An 18,811-nucleotide genomic window follows, 5' to 3' on the forward strand; every position below is an offset into this window, starting at 1 on the left:
CATCTGTGGAGAGAGCAACATCGGTAATGTTTTGTCCGGAAGAGTCACTGGACTTGAAACATTAACTCTGTTTCTATCTCCACACGCGGTATCAGACCTGCAGAGTTCCTCTAACATTCTCCATTTTAATTTCAGATTTCTAGAATCTGCAGTTCTTTGTTTTCTTGAAAAGGAGCTATTCAGCTAGGGGACTGCAAGCTTGGTCAAAGAGATAAAAGTTCAAGGAGCATCTTAATGGAGGGAAGAAAGGAGGAAAGGCACATAAGGTGTAGGGAGAGAATTCCAGACAGAATTCCAGAGAGAATTTCAGAGCTTAGTGCCTAGACGGGTAAGGGCTTAGCTACCAAAGGCACAAAAATTAAGATTGGAAATAGGAAACAGATTGACATTGCCAGAGCACAGAATGATGGGAGGTGTACTGTTGTGAAAATTGTAAAGCACCTATCAAACATTTAATAATCACCAGTTGTGCCAATTCTGTGATGTCCTCAAAGGTCAATGTCCTCTTTTAATTGTGGATCACTATGAATCACTGCCTTTTCATTCTTGTTCCTCATAGGAGTGGGAACAATTTCTCCTGATCGACTCTATCTGGACCCCTCATGATTTTATAAAGCTTTATGAAATCTCTCAGCCATCTTCTCTCCAGGGAGAACAGTCCCAACTTCTTCAATCAATCCTCCTCATTCTGGGGCCTAGTCTTGTGAATTGTTTAGTGTGATTTAGATCTCAGGGGAGTAGCTCCTGGATCCAAAAGTATGATCTGGGCAGCTGGAAAACACAGGAACCCCAGCTTTATGAATCATGTGACCCTCCCATCCCCCCCCTACACACACACACATACCCCTCCTGGACCACCCCAGACCCCACACAGTCTCTCACTTGCTGCAGCTCTGGTTTCTGGTCATCATCCAGCTGATATTCAACACCCTCAGAACCCACCCATCGTGGGACCAGATGCTAAAATCACGAAGCAGCTGGTTGGGTGGTTGACACTGAAATAACTCTGCAAAGGCCGATATCCTGTTACCAAGTCACTCTTAACTGATACATGAACAGTCCTTGACTTTAGTATTGCCTCATTCAGAGTACCAGTGTGTCTGGATCTCTGACACTCACCCTTTATATCTGTCAGCCAGGGCTCCTGATTGGAACAAAGTAACAGCCCCAATCAGGGAACTCACATTCTAAGAGGTCCAGCTGGCTGATCTCATTCAATCATCAAAGGTAGAAGAAAGACATCAAAAATGGTAGAGACATTAAAATCAGGTTGCGTGAGAAGTCAGATGTGTAAGAACGCAGTTATCATTTTTATTCATTCATAGGATATGGGCATTGCTAGCTGGACCAGCCTTTACTGTTCATCCCAAATAACTCTTGAGAAGGTAGTAGTGAACTGCTGCAGTCCACTTGGTGTAGGAAGACTCAGTGCTGTTAGGAAGGGAGTTCTGGGATTTTGACACAGCGATATTGAAGGTAATGGTGATATATTTCACAGTAAGTGGTTTGGAGGGGATCCTGCAGATGATGATGTTGTCATGTATCTGCTGTCCTTGGACTTGGAAGATGTTTTCTATGGAGATGTAATGATTTTTTGCAGTGCATCTTGTAGATGATCCACACTGCTGTGACTGACAGTGGGGATGGAATGGATGTTTGTGGATGCAGTGCCAATTAAGTGGACTTCTTTGTCCTGGATGGTGTTCAAGCTTTTTGAGTGTTGTTGTAGCTGTACTCATCCAGGCAAGTGTGGAGAATGCCATCACACTCCTGCCTTGTACCTTGTGGATGGTGGACAGGCATTGGGGAGTCAGAAGTCAGGCTACTCACTGCAAGGATTCCTAGCCTCTGCATTCCTCTTTTAGCCACTGAATTTATATACAACGCCAGCGCCCATCCCATATGGTGAGCTTTCGGCTGTCCATTGCAATGCTCAGTACTGCAGCCAAGTGTGTTTAAGTTTTCAACTGTTCTGTCTTGAATTATGAGAGACTGCTAACTGATCTATGCACATTATGCTTGACTTGTTAAGCCTGAGTGAACATTCCATGCAAAATAAACACACACCATCAAAGCTGGGATGAGCACATGTGCTTATTAGTGATTGCAAAGATGCCTTACAACACTTGTACATAAAACTGTTGCACATTTGGAGCTAATATAAACTCTGCATCATTCTGAGATATTTAAAATACCCAACGCAGCCAATTAGAGGGGCAGCTTCTCCATCCAATCTGAAATGGCAGATGAGTGGGTTCTAGAAAATCTAGCACCATTGAGATGTCCTCCAACACTGGATGTTTTGTAGCCCCAGTTTCTTAGTTGGCAACTGCCAATCCAAGTGTGGGCATTGTACAGGAGAAGAGCAGGTAACTTGGCTTTTTTTTCTCATATATTGATGGTTGTGAACCTGGGTAGGTGGATCCTCCAATATGGTGCATTTGTGATCTGACAGCTGTTACGGTTCTGGGCAGGATGGCCCCTCACACAGCTCTTCATTCCATTCCCCCCTACATCATCCATTCTCAACCTTCCATGTTGGCCTTGACATGGAAACCCAAGTGGGATGCCCACATTGCGATCTGGATGTTTTATTATCAACCCATTCAGACATATCACACACACCTCTGGAGCAGGTGAGACCACACCAGGGTGTCTTGTCTTAGACATAGGAACACTAGGATGGTGCAGTGGTTCAGTGGTTAGCACTGCTCCCTCACAGAGCCAGGGACCCAGGTTCAAATCCAGCCTCAGGTGACTGACTGTATGGAGTTTGCACATTCTCCCCGTGTCTGTGTGGGTTTCCTCTTGGTGCTCTGGTTTCTTCCCACAGTCCAAAAGTGTGCAGGTCAGGTGAATTGGTTACATTAGTCAGAAGGAAATGGGTCTGGGTGGGTTACTCTTTGGAGGGTCAGTGTGGGCTGAAGGGCCTGCTTCCACACTGTAGGGAAATCTAATCTAATCTCTAAAGACTACTATTACCATAAAGTCTTCCTATTGCTGCCTGGAAACAACTGGTCTTAATTGACACTTCTTCTCAATCTCATTCCAGGATCCCTAATTGCTAATGGTTTGGGGACAGTGGTGGAGTGATCAGTGTCACTAGAAAAGTCATCTGGATGGCCAGACCAATGCTTTGGGGAGTTAAAATCTTGTCACGGCAACTGGTGGAATTTAACTTGAATGAGTAAATCTGGAATCAACTCCAATCCTCAACCCAATCTACTGCCAAATTCAGTCTTAAGGTTCAGTTTCAATTGCTTGAGGACTTTGAATAATGGATAAGTAATAGAGGAACACAGGCAACCCATATGGGTCAATGTGATGCTTCACAACTTTGTGTTGGAAGAAGGATAGCAGGAAAGTGCAGCAAAGTGAAGTTGAGGGTGATCAGAGCAATCAAGATCTCATAGACTAGCAGAGCAGTTTCAACAGGCTGAATGGCCTACTTCTGCTCTGACATCTTATGCTTTTATGGAATTAGCTTCAGATTGGAGTTGCCCATAAGCATCCTGAACGGTGGATAAAATGAGACTTGTCTAAAGTCATGCATTAAACATTGGACTCTTTTTGCAATCCATTCCATCAGCTAACACAATAGAATTTGTCAGTATTGAAGGAGGCGAGTCATTCCATTATGCCTATCTAGAATAGCTATCTTACAAAACAAGTCAGTAATTTATTTTCAATTCCCTGCACTTCTTTAATTTTTTCTCTTAGAAATATTTGCTGATTTACTTTTTCTCTTTGGGCTAGTTTCAAGAGCAGGTGCAGTTTCTATAGTGTCTCTTTTTAATTGATCAATTGCTGGGATCAGCTACAATAAAAACTGAAATTGTTGGGAATACTCAACAGGTCTGGCAACATCTGTGGAGCAAGAAACAAAGCGAACATTTCATGACTTCTTCAGAACTGAAGAACATTGGACTCGAAACATTAACTCTGTTTCTCTCTCCACAGATGCTGTCAGATGTGTGGAGTTTCTCCAGCACTTTCCAACCCTATTTCAGATTTCCAGCGTTTGTGGTATTTTTCTTTCACTGTGAGTCCCGAGGATGATATTATTTTCAAACTCTTGTGTGCTGTGGAAAACCATGTTACGAGTTTCCCACTTAATTAGTTCATTAAGTAGCTGTGCTTTAAAACTACAAGCTGTTCAAATATGTTTTGGAAGGGAGAAAAAAAGCACAATTAAATTGAAAATACTGTGGCAAGAATCTTCTGCTGAATTGTACAATGCTCCCAATAGACTAGTTCTTACCAGTTCCTATAAATAGGACTGTGAAGATGACTAATTATTAAACAAGTCAACCCAAAAATTATGTATTCATTGAGTTCCTTCCATGCTGAAAGTCAAAGAATAAATTAAAGAGGATGGAAAGAGATTTAGAATTGAACGAGGAAGTGGAGATCGAGAGAGCACAAGAGGGCAAATGGGCAATCCGGAAGGATGGATTACAGCCGCAACATCAGCTCTAGTAATAATAGGAAAAGTGAAAGCCAGACACGGAGCGAATTAAAATTTTCCGAAAGAAGGAATTAAGGAGCCAGAAAATCAACATGGACCTGGGAATGAAGAGAGGAATCTGTAAAATGGAAGCACCAAGCAGATCAATGAGGTGAGAGTCAAGATCATACTCCCAGTGAGGACCCACGCACAAATGGGTCAAGGGAATGCTTAATTTCCATCAAAATGATACGGTTAAGAGTGAACTGCCTCTTAGTTATCAGGGATCTGAGTTCACATCCTGGTCAGACTCAGTGAAATGGATTGAAGATATAAAGAAGGTGTAAAAGATCTCACAGGACTTTCCAAGCAAGCACCTATCAAACATATAAAGTTAGGAAGGGAACAGATAAGATAGGAGGAGGGAGGGTGTTCCCACTGGCGGTGAAACTAGAACGAGGGGAAATATCCTCAAAATAAGGGGGAGCAGGACTGAGTTGAGGAGGAACTTCTTCACCCAAAGGTTGGGAATGTGAGGAATTCCCTGCCCAGTGAAGCAGTTGAGGCTGCCTACTTGAATGTTTTTAAGGCAAAGATAGATAGATTGTTGAACAGTAACAAAACTAAGGGTTCTGGTGAGAGGGTGGGTAAGTGAAGCTGAGGCCATGAAAAGATGAGCCATGATCTTACTGAATGGCACAGCAGGCTCAAGGGGCCAGATGGCCTACTCCTGCTGCTTGTTCCTATGTTTTTACATATCTAGGAGCATGTTTCTGGGTCAATGGGCTCCAGACAGTGTCAACAAAAGCATGCAGCGTCTAATGTGGCCACGGTACACTGCAATGGATGACCACAAGGACCCTCCACATCCAATTTGCACATACTTTTCACTGTCAGGCAGAATGTGTTGCTAGAGGTGACAGCATCAAAAAAATCAACTGGGGGTTCAACAATGGAGCAAAGAGCTTTCCAAACGGTGGGTGACATTTTCCACATTCCCTGGAGGTGATTGGGAGAGTGGGAAAGGGATTTAATTCAGCAGATAGTGATGTACCTAAACCCCCAGTCACCTTTCCTCCTCCATCAGGACTAGGTTATGGACATGAAGGTCCATGGTCCACCTTCATCCTCCATGGTAACCCAGGCTCTGATTTACATAAAAACCTCATTCATCTGCCATTGTGAGTAATTTAGCTGCTTACAAACCCATTCCATATGCAACATGCATGACAGCTGAAATTCCAGGGAAATCTCTCTGGGTTTCTTGAAAAGAAGAATCCAGATGGTCACTTCCATGGGGCTCAGGAGGTAGCTCTTACTTCATAGTACACAACATTTGCTAGAGGGTTGAACATTGGGAAGTAACAGGTGGAGTTGAGTGTGTGGAGGGTGCACTGTTGTCAACCATTGCCTTGCCATTGATTCCCTTCCTCAACCTTCCGGCAACCATGGCCCCATAGATATCCACCCCAACCCCCGAATACACCCCCTACCTCCGCATACACGGATTACACAACGATGATGCTTTGGCATCCTGGGACTCTGGTCCACTCTATTCCTGCACTGTTGTGTGCTTATGTCCCACTCACAAACAGCACGATTATAGAACAGCACTGAACATTCCATTTGGTTGTTTAGATAGACTCAAAAAAATCCCATCACTGTGTGTTAAAGGGCGCTAATGTTTTGCTGAAAATTAACCATAGGAACAATGTGGATATTAGCTGTCTATCAACCTCATCTCTTGGGTTTTGCTATGCACTGATTGGTTGTTGTGTTTGTAACTACCCCCCTCCTCAAGTCTTCTGCCATGGTCTCAGAGTCTTAAGTCCCCTGTTATGGTTTCAGTTTTGATTCTTCTCTGTCTAAGTTGCATCTTCCAATTTATTATCATTTAGTTCCCACCCTGAAATTTTCAATCATGATCTCTGATTCTCAAGAATCCCACAACTATTTCCCACGTTCCGATTTCCTGTTGCTACCTATCATCCCTGAGTGTCCTGTGACATGCTGCACACCACGTATCCCGTCACTCTCCAAGTCCCAGGTTACTTTGCAGCAACTTCCTGATCATAATCAGAAGTTGGAGGAAGCTTCAAACGCACAAACATGACTATCGACATAGATGAGTGGGCCCAGCGGTCTGTTTCCATAGTGTGTAACTCTATGAAATTCTCCTCGTGCCCTGATCCAGATCAGTCTATTTTCAGTGGAGCCTACTCTCTGTGTGTGCATGCCTGATCTATCAGGAGCATTGAGTTATAAATCCTGCAGGAACATAATGTTTTGAGCATCGCGTTCTGTTTGTATACTCCTCATTGAAAGAACAATGTAAATGAATGAATTATCTTGCAAAATTACTGAATTATGAACTGCATGTTTTTAATTAATGGCGATTAGTAATCACTATCCAAAGCTTACACATGTAATTACACGGTGATTTGAAAGGAATGAGATGGCAGTTTTGTTCTCTCTGTATTATTGAGTCCCTCCCTCACAATGTTTCTCAAAGGAGAAATTACCAATTCATCATTTTTTTAACGTTACATGGGTGGGCTATCAATTAGTAAGAAAATGAGAGCGATAGCCCCTTGGTGACACAATTTCTGATGAAGATAGGGTTTTTTTGCCCTCATCTCTAGCTTCCCCCAGGGAGCCACAGACTACAGAGAGGGAAAAAAATAGAACCTGCCTGAGTATATTCAAACCTGAAAGTAAAACCTAGATTAATTCCAGGCTTAGATACAGCTGCAGTAGTATCCTCAGTTTCAATGCCAGTCAAGACACTATTGATATAGAACCACGGGTTTGTGAGTTCAAATCCTGCTCCATAAAACTGAAGCAATAAAGCCAAGCTGACAGTTCCAGTGTCACTGCTGAGAGAGTGCTGCAGTGTCTGAGGTGCTATCTTCCAGGTGATATCTTAAATGCTCTACATTAAAGACCTTTGAAGGTTAGAGGAGTTTCTCTGGCATCCTGGAGAATATTTATCTCGCAACTGTTGCCATTAAAATCCAATAATCTGGTTGCCATTTCATTGCAGCATGCTCCTATAAGCAGCAATCAAATGGATGACTGTGTTTCCTACAGGTAAAAAATGAGGTCTGCAGATGCTGGAGATCACAGTTGAAAATGTGTTGCTGGTTAAAGCACAGCAGGTTAGGCAGCATCCAAGGAATAGGAAATTCGACGTTTCGGGCATAAGAATTCATCAGTCCAACAATGACTACACTTCAAAGGAACTTTACTGGCTGAAGCAATTTGAAGTGTTCTGCAGTCAGAAGAAAAACACTGTATATTTTTGTCTTCCATATTCCTTTTTGTGGATCACCAACAAATTACGATAAATGTTAGTCTGATGGTCAGTCTTTCTCCTTCAATTTATCTTTCTCTGTATGATTAGTAGAGCAATGGTCACTGCTTTCCTCCGTTTCCTTACCATCTCTTAACTCATTCATTGTCTGCTTCTCAAAGTGTCATTACTCCTCACTTCCCTGGATATTTCCTGCTTCACACATTTTTAAAGATTTTCAAGAGTCCATCTTGGTGTCAACTCATCACTGCTCAATGATTTATCTCAGTTTTTCCATCAAATTCTTTTCAAATAATATATTTTGTTTTTCATTGAGAAATGTCATAGATGGTGGTGTGACCAGTATCCAGTTCCTGATAGCTTGACTGAGGTTTTGTGCACTGGCAATCCTTTACTAAATAAACAAGCTATTACAAATTACCATTCCAATCTCTAACTTCTCTCTGTGTTGTTAAAATGACACATTTGAAGATTTGGGGAAGCAGAACCAAGTTGTGTTTCTGATGCATGGCCTTTCATCACCAGACAAACCGATCTGGTGTTTTAGGTCAATTGTGACCCGCCATCCTGTCTAACAAGTCTCTTTTTGGGAAGGGAATTTTTCCCTGATAAAGATGATATCAACAATAGTGCAGCACTGTCAATACAGGGTTCCTGCTGATGTCTTGAGATTAGATTCCCTACAGTATGGAAACAGGCCGTTTGGCCCAACAAGACCACACCGACTCTACAAAGAGCAAACCACCCAGACCCAGTCCCCTACATTTAGATTAGATTACCTACAGTGTGGAAACAGGCCCTTCGGGCCAACAAGTCCACACCGACCCGCCGAAGCGCAATCCACCCATACCCCTACACCTAATACTACGGGCAATTTAGCATGGCCAATTCACCTGACCTGCACATCTTTGGACTGTGGGAGGAAACCGGAGCACCCGGAGGAAACCCACGCAGACACGGGGAGAATGTGCAAACTCCACACAGTCAGTCGCCTGAGGTGGGAATGGAACCCGGTCTCTGACGCTGTGAGGCAGCAGTGCTAACCACTGTGCCACCGTGCCGCCCTGGGACTAAGCCACTGACTACTATGGCCAATTTAGCATGGCCAATTCACCTAATCTGCACATCTTTGGATTGCGGGAGGAAACCGGAGCACACAGAGAAACCCACGTAGTCTGGGGAGAATGTACAAACTCCACACAGACAGTTGCTCAAGGTTGGAATCGGTTCCCTGGCACTGTGAGGTAACAGTGCTAACCACTGAGCCACCGTGCTGCCCAAGGGTTGCACCCTCTTTGGAGAGGGTTTGTGAATTTATATCTTTCTGAATCATTTACAGAAATACAAGTGCACCTATTAGGCAATGCAACTTGTAGGAATGGAAAACTCATTTTATTTGCAATATCAATCCAACTAACTGCCCTCACCAAATTGTGTAATCCTCTTTTTCACACCAGAGACCCAACTAGAATTACAATTATACTATTCACTGCTTTAATAGCTTTGAGTGAATGTTGGTGTTAGCATCCTTCATGTCGTTATGGTCTGTGCTACCTCCATAGTCTTCAGCCTGCATTAGGGTACCTGTATGGATCCCATGTCCTATGGGTTCTTGATGCATTGGCTGCAATGCACTTTTGAGGCTATACTATATTGCGAGGCTAACTCTGCTCTGAGTCTGCCGCAGCTGTATCTTATTTGCAAGAGTAACTCTTTCTCACTCTCAATTAGTCCTCTAAATTCTTTACGTTCTATTATACCTTGTATTATGGCTCTCTAGCACTGTGTTTCTGTCCTCTCTTTGATTTTTATCTTGGTTACATGATAGTGTTAATGTTAGAGTAGCCTCATGAAATACATCATCATTAATGCATTCCTTTCCTGTTACAGTATATTAATATCCATTCTTGATAAGATATGGCACATATAGTACAGAGTGCAGAGAAGGATTACCAGGTTGTTGCCTGGTACATGGGATTTTAACCATGAAGAAAGGTTGGATAGACTGGGTTTGTCTTCACTGGAATCACGAGGTTGAGGGGTGACCTGACAGAAGTTTATAAGATTATGAATGGCATGGATAGAGGGGAAATTATGAGGCTTTCTCCCAGGGTCAGTTACTTAGGGTCACAGGCTTAAGGTGCGCAAATGGGATGGGAGTGATGTGGAGTTTGAAAGAGATGTTCAAGGCACCTTTTTCACACAAATGGTGGTGAGTGCCTGGAACATGCTGCCAGAGAAGGTGGTGGAAGCAGACACAACAACAACATTCAAGAAATACCTGGATGAATACATGAATAGGAAGGGAATAGAGGGATACGGATCCTGCAAATGAAGACAGTTTTAGTATGGAAGGGCAAAATGTGATGGCACAGGATTGGAGGGCCGAAGGGCCTACTCCTGCACTATATTGTCCTTTTTTTGTTCTTTGTACATCTTTACTACCTTCTGGATGAGTGAAGTTCTGTTTCATGTTTCTTCTTATTTTTAATTTTAAAATTATTGCAATAGATGCTTCAATCTATTAGTACAGTAAACAATTTCCCTGTAATTGCTCAGTAATGCAAAAAATCAGTGTTATTAGCGAAATGTCTCATTTTATCAGCCATATTTCAGTTCATAACAGGAATTAGCTTTGGCTCAGATAGCATCACTTTCAATGTAGAGTCAGCAGGCTGTAGACACATCACCCTGGAAGTGCAGTGTCGAGGGAAGGTTCAGAGAGCCAGTCATAGAGAGTACAGCACAGAAACAGATGGAAACGATCCAACTTGTCCATGCCGACCAGATATCCTAACCTAACCTAGTGACACTTACCAGCACCCAGCCCCAACGCCTTTTAAACGCTGTAATTGTACCAGCCTCCATCACTTCCTCTGGCAGCTTATTCCATACACGTACCACCCTCTGCGTGGAAAAGTTGCCCCTGAGGTCTCTATATTGTTTCCCTCTCACCCTAAACCTATGCTCTCTAATTCTGGACTCTCCCACCCCAGGGAAAAGAAGTCTTGTCTATTTATCCTATCCATGCCCCACATAATTTTATAAACCCAGTCACTCATCAGCCTCTAACGTTCCAGGGAAAACAGCCCTAGCCTAATCAGTAGCTGTTGCTCAAATCCTCCAACCCTTGCAACATCCTTGTAAATCTTTTCTGAACTCTTTCAAGTTTCACAACATCCTTCCGAGAGGAGGGAGACCAGAATTGCACCCAATAGATTGATGTCTTTTTATTGAGATGTTATACAATCCCTTTCAAATAAAGCCTTTCCAAGGAGAAGATCTCACAGCTTTCTGCGGAAGAGTGGGCAAGGTCTCCAACTAATAATGATACCGCATCCAAAATTAATATGATTGTTGCAACTTTGCTTTTCATTCCATTATGGTCTTTTGGGAGTTTGTGAGGTCAGTTACTTTATGTTGTAGATTGTTGTCCATGGCATGGGTTCAATTCCCACACCATCTGAGGTTACTGTGAAAGACTCCCCTTTTCAACCTCTCCCCTCACGTGAGGTCGTGTGAACCTCAAGTTAAGCACCGGGATTCATCTCCCTCAGCTGAGCTAGATTAGAGTGGTGCTGGAAAAACACAGCAGGTCAGGAGGAGCAGGAAAATTGACATTTCGAGCAAAAGCCCTTCATCAGCTGAGAGACCAGCCCTACATAACGATGGAGACCTTGCCTTTGCCTTCTGCAAGTTAAGTACTGTGTTTCTTTCTTTACTAAACATGGTTAAAAATTCATTCGTGGTATGTGACCATAGCGGACTATGCCAGTATTGATTGCTTGTCCTTAGTGCCCTTGAGTTGGTGACAATGAGCCACCCTTTAGAAACACTGCAGCCCATCAGGGATGTGAAAATATTCCATTGGATGGAACATATCCAAAGTTTTGAGAGACACAATGTAAAATTTATTGGTACAGGAAGAGTCGTTCTTTGGTGTCTGTAGTGCTTCTACCATTAACATAGGATAACAGATGGGCTGGAAGGAATGACACGGCATTGCACAAACAATGATAGGAATCAGATGTTATAACCTGCTAGGGCGGAACACAAGTGTTTTGTATATGTTCTGCCTAACCTTCAATTGTGTTTTCAGCCTTGTATTCCCTCCCACCATCTGTCGGTGCATTAAAGACACAGGTGCTGGTTGAATCATTCCTGTCTCTGCAAGTTCAATATCATCAAATAGCATTGCCTGGGTGGATATTTTTAGCACTGTTCATAAAGTCACATGGCATTAGAAATTGCTTCTTACTATAAAGTGCTATTTCCCCCAAAAAAACCTACCAATTACTGATTGCAATGGAAAATGCAATTTTGGTTTTGTAAAGTGCATTCAACCTTCTCAAAGTGACTGTGCCAAATGAACACTGCTGAACCAATACTGAACCCTGCACTTATAAAATAATTGAGGTATTTACAAAAGTGGAAGAGTTCGTGCCTCCTTCTTACTCAATTACTACACACTGCTTTGACCTTTTCAATTTCGCTTTCAATGTTCCTCCCTTCATCTCCTTGTTCTGGAGTCCGACTTTATACCCAATTTGGACCATTGACCATCGATCTGCATTATCCTTCCTGGGATGAGATCTGCAGAGACCCCAAATAGCTGCTTGTCTGGGCATAGACATTGGGTTAGGAGTTGTGCTGTCTCTGCTGTGGCACGTTTGGAAGTGGGAAGGGTATTTCATGAGGCAGGATGACGTCATTGCTTTTTGGCTCTACGAGAATCAATTCCTGAAGAAGGGCTCATAACCGAAATGTCGATTCTCCTGCTCTTTGGATGCTGCCTGACCTGCTGTGCTTTTCCAGCAACACATTTTCAGCTCTACGAGAATCAAGTCAGAGGAAAGATAGCCCATTCTTAATGAAGGGCTTATGCCCGAAAAATCAATTCTCCTGCCCCTCGGATCCTGCCTGACCTGCTGTGCTTTTCCAGCACCACACCCTTAACTCTGATATCCAGCATCTGCAGTCCTCACTTTCTCCCAGGATAGGGAAAGCCTCCCTGGTCCTGCTGTCAGTTAGGAGGCCCTTAAGTGGGCCATTTACCAAAAAATCCCGACAGTGCAGATATAAGCCATTCAGCCCTTCAGGTCAGCACCACTCCTCTGAGGGCATCGCAGCCAGACCCAACCGTTCCCACCCTCACCCCGTAACCCTGCATGGGGTTTTACCCCATGGCTAAACCACCTAGTCTGCACATAGGTGAAAGTGAGTACTGCAGATGCTGGAGATCAGATTAGACTGGCGCTGGAAAAGCACAGCAGGTCAGGCAGCATCCGAGGGGCAGGAGAATTGATGTTTCAGGCAAACGCCCTTCATCAGGAATGAGGCTGGGAGCCTCAGGGGTGGAGGGATAAATGGGAGGGGGATTGTGGGGGGGGGAAGGTAGCTGAGAGTGCAATAGATGGATGGAGGTGGGGGTGAAGGTGATAGGTCAGAGAGGAGGGTGGAGCGGAGGGGGGGAACGGAGATTGGCAGGTAGGACAGGTCATGGGGACAGTGCTGAGCTGGAAGGTTAGAACTGAGGTAAGGTGGGGGAAGGGGAAATGAGGAAACTGACGACGTCCACATTGATGCCATGGGGTTGAAGGGTCCCCACATTTTTCTTTCATGCGTTGGGTGGTGAGGGAATGGGAATGGAGGAGGCCCAGGACCTTCATGTCCTCGGCAGAGTGGGAGGGGGAGTTGAAATGTTGGACCACAGGGTGGTCGGGTTGATTGGTGTTGGTGTCCCGGAGATGTTCCCTCAAGCGCTCTGTGAGTAGACATCCAATCTTCCCAGGAGACTACATCCCGCTTGTAAAAGAAACAGGAACAACACGGCATAGATTTGTGAATGAAGCTAGGGTGATGTAAGAAAAAAATACTTCCCTACGCAGTGAGAAGTTAAAATATAAAATGCACTGCCTGGAACTGCAGGTTCAATTGAGGCATTGAAGAGGTTATTGGATGATGAGTTGAATAGAAATGGTGTGCAAGAGTTTGGGGAAAGGGAAAGAGACTGACACGAGGTAATAGAATCAGTGCAGGGATGGTGGGCTGAATGGCCTCCTCCTGCACCACAACAGTTCTGTGAACCACAATTTCTCCAAAATCACTGCCAGTCAAAGTCAGTGCCAGCCTCTCATTGGCCCAAGCCAGTGAGGTCTGACTTTTACTGTTCGAGGGCATTCACGTCATGGAGAAGCTGACAGGCTCAGCTTTGGTGCCCCATTACCAAACTCCAGAAGGTGGCTTTCCTTTCTTGGCAGTCATTGGCCCATGGTCAGACCTCTTGTCAATATTGACCATCCCTGCTGAGTGCCCTCAGCCTATCTGGGTAATACTTGCCTGCCTTAACTCTGTATCGTCACCTCCCTCCCCCTTCCCCAACTGACCCCACTGAATTAGCTTGAGGGCACATGCCCACTATATGCCTTCTTCCTCCAGTGCAGTGACCCACAGCAGTGAAACTACTGAGACTGCCACTTCTGCGACTGGATTGACAGTGCTGAGCCTGGGTGTTTCCCTTCACACACCTGACAGACCCGTAAAGTTGCCGAGTAACAGGGCAACCCAGCCCCACTAAATGAGGAAGTGGGATCCCCCGCCACAGCCACACCCACCCCATCCCCACTTTCAGTCCTGACCTGTGATAAATTCCAGCACATGTTTCAATTGTGGGGGTCTTGAACCTGGGCCTCCTGACCAGAGGTAGGGGCAGTACCACCACACCACTAGAGCCTCTAACACTAGGAATGCAGGCAAATGTGATTTGTTGAGCTGGAGCTCCCATCATGAGGCAGGGAGCGATGGATTTCAACTCTGAAGTCATAAGCATTCAGATACTACTTGTGACTCAGAGTGAGAACCTCCTGAATTATAACACCAGGCACATTTCTTTTCATACATCACTGTGTTTGGACATTTTATGGCATGTGGGACTTGAACACAAGACCTTCAGGCCCAGATTTGGGAACATCACCCCTGCACCAAACAAGTACTGAAATCTATGTTATCTGATCCCTGCTCCCAAGTGGTACAGCTTTGTTCTCTATTATTTTTAATCAGCGTGTTCAGGCACTTTCAGAGCAGACAAGATTTGAAACTAGACTTTCTGTACTAGAGACGAAGACACTTCCGAAGGGAAAAAGCAGTTCAAAAAAGGGAGCACTTGGAAATGAGTGTATTGATTGTACTGAAGCACTGTTCTGAGGTTTCTAAACAAGTGTGTGTTTTTCACAAGTTTTTCTTCTGGGAAAGCACTCTGACAACTGAAGGACATATCAACAGAAAGAGCATCGCAGTGATTCACAGATTCACTCCAGCTGTACTGAGCCTAAAAAGAGGGTAAATTAGGCTGTTCTCCAAGTGATAGGCCGTGTATTTAGTTTTTAATTCTCTGGTGGGGCGTCAGTGTCACTGACAGGGCCAGCATTTATTGCTCGTCCCTAGTTACTCCTTGATGAGCTGCCTTCTTGAACTGCTGCAGTGCATGTGCTGTTGGTAAGTTCAAAATGCTGTTATAATTTTGGCCCACAACACTGAGGTACTACGATATATTTCTAAGTCGAGATGACGAGTGGTTCTAAGGGAGTGGTGTTCCTATACTTTTTTCTGCCCTTTTCCTTCAAGATGGAAGTGTTTGTGGGTTTGGAAAGTGCAGGGTGTGCTTTGTGTTCTTGTAGTCGTATCCTTATGCCTGAGCCAGAAGAGCCAGGTTCAAATCTCACCTGTTCCAAAGGTATGTCATACATGAACCAATTGATTAAAGATGTTCAAAAAGCTGTAAATGAGGAAGACAGATAGCACAATTGTGTTATCCTGATAGTAGAAGATTCAGTGATGATTTCATTAGCTATTAAGATAATTACAGCAGTTGGTAGTGTGAAAGAAAACTATTTCTTCGGGTGAAGAAGAATCTCAAAAATAGTGCCAGGCCATTTAGGGGGTGATGGTGAAAATTAATTCTTGTCTCTGTGTAAAGCAGTTGAGCCTGCAGGTCAACTGAATATTTCAGATTTGAGATTGGTAGATTTTGGTTCAAAAAGTGTTTTCGGGGTTACAGACCAAACCAAGTAGAATGTGCTTAGACAGAGATCTACCATGATCAAATTAAGTGGCAGAATGGGCTGGAGGCTGAATGGTTTACTCCTGTTTTTGTATTCCAATTGCCAGTCAAGGTTAAATAATCTCTCAAGACTTTCTGTCTGGTTTAATATAGGAAGAATGGCCACATGGGAGAGATCTTAGAGACACAGTTCTGCAAAATTACAGTGAGAGAACAATCTCGTAACTGGAATGTTTCAATCTTTTAATTACTTCAATTAACCAATTATCATTGCCTTTGGGAGAGATTTCCTGATTTAAAAATTTAGTCACCGATTGTCAAAATAAAGTGAAAATGAAAAGCACAAAGGATTGGACTGTGGATATATGTATCACTGAGCAAGAGAGACAGCTTGAGAGAACAATTACACTGAGAGAGTAGGTGATGAGACACATGATACACTGGGGCGGGGGGCAGAGTGAGAGAGCAACAAGTCTGCTGAAAACAGAGCTGAGATCAAAAAATGCTGTGAAAGAGAGAGTACGTCAAATATAAAGCAGAGTTTTGGTACAGATGCTGATTTTTATTTCGTGGGGAGCCTTTGAGTTCAAGGGTACCTGGTTTGAAACTTATTTGAAAGACTTGTGTTCATCTAGTCCGATGCTTCTAAGCAGATTTGAAGGCGTTCTGTACTGCCTGATGTGATCTTACACCATGACAGATATGATTTTTTAAAAAAAATTTGTAAAATTATTCACATTGTGATAGAGAACATTGTATTCACTCTCGTTAAAGAATTATTATTGATGGATTCTGGAATACTCTCAGATCTTTTTTTGCATCCCCATCTTCCTTTCCTTTCCTTCAAGACAATCCTTAAATCCCACCCTTTCCCCTTAAAAAAATAGTCACCTCCTTGTGTGACTCTGTGTCATGTTTAGTTTACAATGCTCCTGTGAAGTTCTATGGTATGTTTCAGTACATGAAAGGCGCTACATAAATAGAAGTTGTTGTTGAAACAGAGATTGGTGCAGATGGTTGTTGAATTATTGACCGATGGATTGATTTTGATACAGACAGTTTCATCTTTTAACAAACAAATTGAGCATTGGAAAAAGAATCAATTCAGGTCTGGCGTGTGAGGCAGTGGGCTAGACTCTTGTATGCGCTGGTAAAGTGCTAGCATAGGTACATTAGGGGAGTGGCCACCTTTTGTGTAGTATGCCTTCTAGTGCGGATGTGAATTTAAGGGCTGTTGGTAATGATATGGTTGGGCTTTAATACTTTGCTTAGGACTAAAAAACATGTGCAAATAATTAATGAGAGTAAGATCGGGATAGAAGGGTCTGTGACAAGAGAATGATATTTGCATTGTGCTCAAAGAACAAGCTTTTGTTCTTCTTTGTTCTTCTGATTGATATGAATTTAGCTGACTGTCTTACTGGATACAATGGTGCATTGGCATTCTAATAGTAACAGGGAACGCAGAGAGTGACAAGCAAAGGTATGTGGACTGAATGGCCTCCTGTGCTATAGCCATTCTATGATTTGACGAGTGTTATTGCTGGATATCATTGGTATATCTGCAAATCTTCAGTATACAACTGATAGCTTACTCCATGTAAATGTTGCCAAGAGATAGGATGCAAATCAGGCTATGAAAGATTTGATAGCTGTTAATCAGAGGTAGTCAGGAGAGGGTGAATCCCTGATGTTGATGTGCTGGCTGCCTTATATCCTAGGAAGATATAAAACAATGGAAAATGAGTGGGAGATGGAATGGTTGGCCATCTTTAGAAAATTCTAAAGATAAGGAAACTAACCAGAGACAAGGCAAGGGATGACTTAGGTCACTGCAGGAAAATGATGAGGTGGGCTTTTGGAGAGATTGGCATTAGGATGAATGATGGCAACATGTGCAGGCACCCCAGAGAGAAGTGTGAATTTGGGGATGAGCAAGCTGATGATTGGGCAGGATAAGTGGGTCAAAGATCTGTTGAAAGTCAATGAAAAAGAAAATGAGGCACAGTGTAAAATGGGCTGTTGACTCACTATCACCTGTTACATGCTATTGTCAAAGACCAATTTCACCTGCTATTAATTTTTATATAGGTCAGCAGTGAATGTTTCAAATCGCTGCAATAACCAACACTATCAGTAAAGGATACATATTGGGCAAAATCCTAAGGCGATAGAGATGAGCAGAAAAGGTGATGAGTTATCAAACATGTAAGACAGGAACAAAAGCTAAGGAAACTCTCTTTGCATGTAAGGAGACTTCAAGGTTGTGGAATAAAACCTTCCAATTAAATTAGTGATGCTGGATCTAGAAAAACCCATTGTGGTTAAACAGTTCAAATCCTGAGGGAAACAAGTGAAAAAAAATTAAATGTATACGAAGAATGAAAGGAAGTAGGAGACACATTTTTTCATCCAAAGGCTAATAGAGTTGTGAAAAAAATTTATCAGGAATGTGTAATGAAGCAGACGGTATAAATGGGTCAAGAGATAATTAGATGTAATCCAGAGTGGGAAGCGAGTGAGAGATAAAGTCAGGATATAGAATAGGCCAAAATGAATTTTCAACAAAGAATATGGTTGTTGGAGGTGTAAGTCATCTAGGCAATCAGAATAGAATCAGATGATAACAAATCAAAAGCTCGCTTGGAAACGACAATCAGACATAATTGTCTGAACATGTCTTAGACTCCATGTTCTGGGCTTGGAACACTGGGCTTGCAAGGCAAGGGTTGTGAGTTCAAGTCTCACTGTGTACTTTTCTCATTAGTCGGGGGAAATGGGTCTGTGTGGGTTACTCTTCGGAGGGTCAGTGTGGACTTGTTGGGCCAAAGGGCCTGTTTCCACACTGTAAATAATCTCTAATCTCAGAATGCACAAGTAAGGTTATTGATTTGTTATTGTCCATTTTTGAGGTGAATTTCATCTCAAAGTCATTTGTTGTATGAGGTAATGGTTCTGTAAGAGTTCACATTTGAGCTAAGCAAATGTGGAT

General features: G+C 43.1%; 1 protein-coding gene across 2 annotated transcripts in view; it reads left to right on the forward strand.

Moving 5' to 3' along the window:
• LOC132823637 (cadherin-8-like) overlaps window positions 1–18,811 on the forward strand; it is a 299,713-nt gene that overhangs the window by 266,789 nt on the left and 14,113 nt on the right. The window lies entirely within an intron of this gene.

This window comes from Hemiscyllium ocellatum, chromosome 17, assembly GCF_020745735.1.
Source record: "Hemiscyllium ocellatum isolate sHemOce1 chromosome 17, sHemOce1.pat.X.cur, whole genome shotgun sequence".
In the NCBI taxonomy this organism is placed as follows: Eukaryota; Metazoa; Chordata; class Chondrichthyes; order Orectolobiformes; family Hemiscylliidae; genus Hemiscyllium; species Hemiscyllium ocellatum.